Source organism: Galeopterus variegatus, unplaced genomic scaffold (genome assembly GCF_000696425.1).
Source record: "Galeopterus variegatus unplaced genomic scaffold, G_variegatus-3.0.2 Scaffold7040, whole genome shotgun sequence".
Taxonomy (NCBI): domain Eukaryota; kingdom Metazoa; phylum Chordata; class Mammalia; order Dermoptera; family Cynocephalidae; genus Galeopterus; species Galeopterus variegatus.
In genome coordinates, this window is record NW_007733151.1 from 64609 (window position 1) to 68100 (window position 3492).

The following is a 3492-nucleotide window of genomic DNA, read 5'->3' on the forward strand; positions in this document are numbered from 1 at the left end:
AATGAATGAAAAATTAAAGGCCATTACTACTCAATTTAGTAGAATATTGTCTAATATATTAGAATTATGGTCTAATACTATTTATTTTTGGTATGCATTGTGGAATTTTTACAAAGACCAAACTTACATAAGGCAGTAGGCAGTGCCCCATGCCTTCCTTTCTGAAGCTTTGAAGTAGTACATAAACAAAAATCAAGAGAAAAATAAGGTTCTCTAAAACAATTGCCCTTATAAATGACATTTCATGTTTTGAGCTTTGTACATTTGGAGTTCATAAGCTTCTTCCAATAGCAACCGTAAATTCATTTAGCCTTTAACATTGACGTGCTTGATCACATGTTTGGAGAGATTGGAAAATATTCTTAAAATGTTGTTTATGAAAACCAGCAGAGAAAATGATATTGAAGAGACCATAGCTTTGATGATAAAGAGAAAGGATAAGGGAAAATCATGTTTAGGTATTTGGTCATGTAGGCTGTGACAGACAGGGGACTCTTTTCTTCAGAGTGGTCAGCTTTTATCAGTCACTCAGTAATATATGAAGCTTATGGATTTAAATGGATTACTAATTGCACACTAACTCTTGCTGATAGATAATGAGTGCAGGGTTGTATTTGGATTATTCCTGAAGAAACATCTGCATGTATCCTGAATGTCAATTATAACTGTTTACTAAGAAAATGAAAGCATAAGGGGTGTGTATTTGCCATTGTTATAACCATGTATTGTACTGTATGAATATGTCATGTTAACAAAAAAGATGGCACAACCCAGGGCAACAGAATTGGAATGGGATAGAAAGGACAACATGGGAGGCCCACTCTGCCTTTCTGCCAGCTCTGACCTGTGTGCCCCTCTCCACTAAACAACAATGTTGCAGATGACACCAACCAGCAGCCATGAGAGAGATTTTCTGTGATGGATTAGCAGCAGTGATCACGACATTTTTACTTCTACCTTTTGAATTCAGTTGCACAACCTGAGGACAAGTATTCAGCTTTTTATCTGGATGTGGATTGGGGTTTGCTATGTGAGATGTCTTCATTATTCTCGAATAACCTTTCCCTTGAATATAGAAACTGTCACCCTCAACAAAACATAGCAGTCCAAAGAGATCAATATTCAGTCTCCTTTCCAGATGTTGTAAAGAAATGAGTGAGTTCCCAGAATACTTTAGAATAATTTCACAGTGAGATGTAAAAGAAATTATTTTCTCACCCCAACCAGCAATCTGTTAAAGCTCTGAAGCATAAGGCCAGGTATTTCCTGCACAGTGGTTTTGGTCCTATCGAATATCATGTATGTGCTATTCTTATTCAAGGCAAAAACTGAGCCTCATTTAACCAGCCAAACAATTTTCTCTATATAACCTTGAAACTGCTAATACCTGATGCTGAATTTTATATCACTGGTAGAATACTTGGTTTGATGTATTTTAAAAATAGTTGCAAGTCTATAAAATATGCGGGAGTTATAGCTTGATGAGGGAATTTATTTCTTCATCTCTGACTAAAACACATACTGGGCCATTTTCATAAGTATATATCTGTCTTGTTGTACAATCATTCTATGCCAAAGACCCCCAGTTTTAGTGCCAACAAATACCTCACAATTTGTGTGGTTGACTGTTACTGAAACCAAGAGAGGTTATGTTACTCTTGGCTTCTTATTAGCAGTGATAAATTTAATTGTTGATTAAGAATAATCTGAAATTACACTTGATCTATTTAATAGCAGAACAGGTTCTGGAAACCAAATAACCAAATCAAATATTCTTTCTATGGTACCCACTGTTAATCTAAATCTTACAAGTTAGTATTTTATTTAAAGTAGGGAAGGGGGAAAAAAAGATAAATAATGTTTTGTTTTGTTTTGTTTGAGTACTTATGATGACTAAAACATCATGCTAGATATTACTATCCATATCCACCAAATCCTCAGAATGCCCTTGCAAATTATGTATGATCATGATCATCACTGATTTTTATATTGTAAGAATATAAAATCATAATGTCTAGTTGCCCAAAGTCCCACAGTTATTAGACATCCATGAATGTACTTTGTAGCTCTGTTACCAAAGTTCAACTGCAGAAAAATGTATTCTCCTGGTTCTTTTGTAGTGTTCTAAATAAACACTGATGAAAAATACTGGGGTTATTGATTTCTGCTATTCTAATTAATCTAACCCATGGTTTTCCTGCCCACATCAGCCAGGAGGACAAAAAGAACGTCTGGGTAAAAAAGCCATGGAGAGAATATACACTTTGCCTCTCTGCCAGCTCTCTGGGCTGTCACTATGGCACGATGGCTCTTACTTTGCTTTTCCTGGCCATCCCTGTTTGCAGCAGAGCTCACCTCTTCTCCTTGCTGGTGCCATTGTGCAATACGGGCTTGTTCTTCCCTATGTTTATGGTCCTGTTGCAGAACCACTTGTTATCACTAGTTGCCTGTGCTCATGGCTTTTAAATATTCCCCTATCAAGTCACCACTGATGTCGGGCTTGTTCTTCCCTATGTTTATGGTCCTGTTGCAGAACCACTTGTTATCACTAGTTGCCAGTGCTCATGGCTTTTAAATATTCCCCTATCAAGTCACCACTGATGTTATTCCTGCCTTCTGGTTCAAAACTTGCCAGAGTTAGACCTTGTCAGCATGCTCCACTCCTCCTCCCTCTGCTAATGTCAATTTTACTGCATCCCTCAGAGCTGCAGCAATGCTCACAGAAGCCACAGAGAAGTCTCTTTTCCTTGAGTCCTTTAACAGGTTTCAGAAAAGCCCCTCTCTCTTTTATTATGGAAACTTTGGGGTCCCAAATCATGTATTAAGCTTGGTCTCTCACTTTTGAGTCAAACTTGTATACATTTTCAAAATGTATCCCAACATGGCAGAGAACAGTAAATTGGTATTAGATATTATTTCAAAGAAATACCTTCTATCTTATTATGTAAATCTCTGTCCAGTGTTTAGATGTCTCAAGTCCTTCCTTCCCCAGGATGCATTTCATGCACTTCAAGGCCACCATTTCTGAAGACTGGAAAGAGATGTGTGTACCAGGTTTCACAGGGGAGAAACTTTGTCCAGACTCTTTCCACATTCCTTATACAGGTCTTCATTGTTTTTCCTAAAAGACCCATTAAATGCTCATGCAAAGAAAACTCTTGTCATACCATCTGACTTCTCAGCATCCCTTTAGAGTGCATGCCTATTAGAATTTCTTCTGGGAGCCTCACAATGCTCATTCTGGCCACAGTGAAATAGAACCGTGTTATTAGGCTGTTTCTTTGTGCCATGTACTTTTCTAGAATTGTTCAATTCACCCAGTAACCACATTCACCTCATGGTAACACCACAGCTTACTGTAACAGCTACAAAAAATATCCTTAATGAGTAAATATGAAGAGGCTTTTAAAATGAGGTTGTTAAGAAAATTATTTCAATAATGGGAAAGGTCAAAGCATGGGGCTCTTCCAGAGAGCAGCTGTTTAGAGTGGG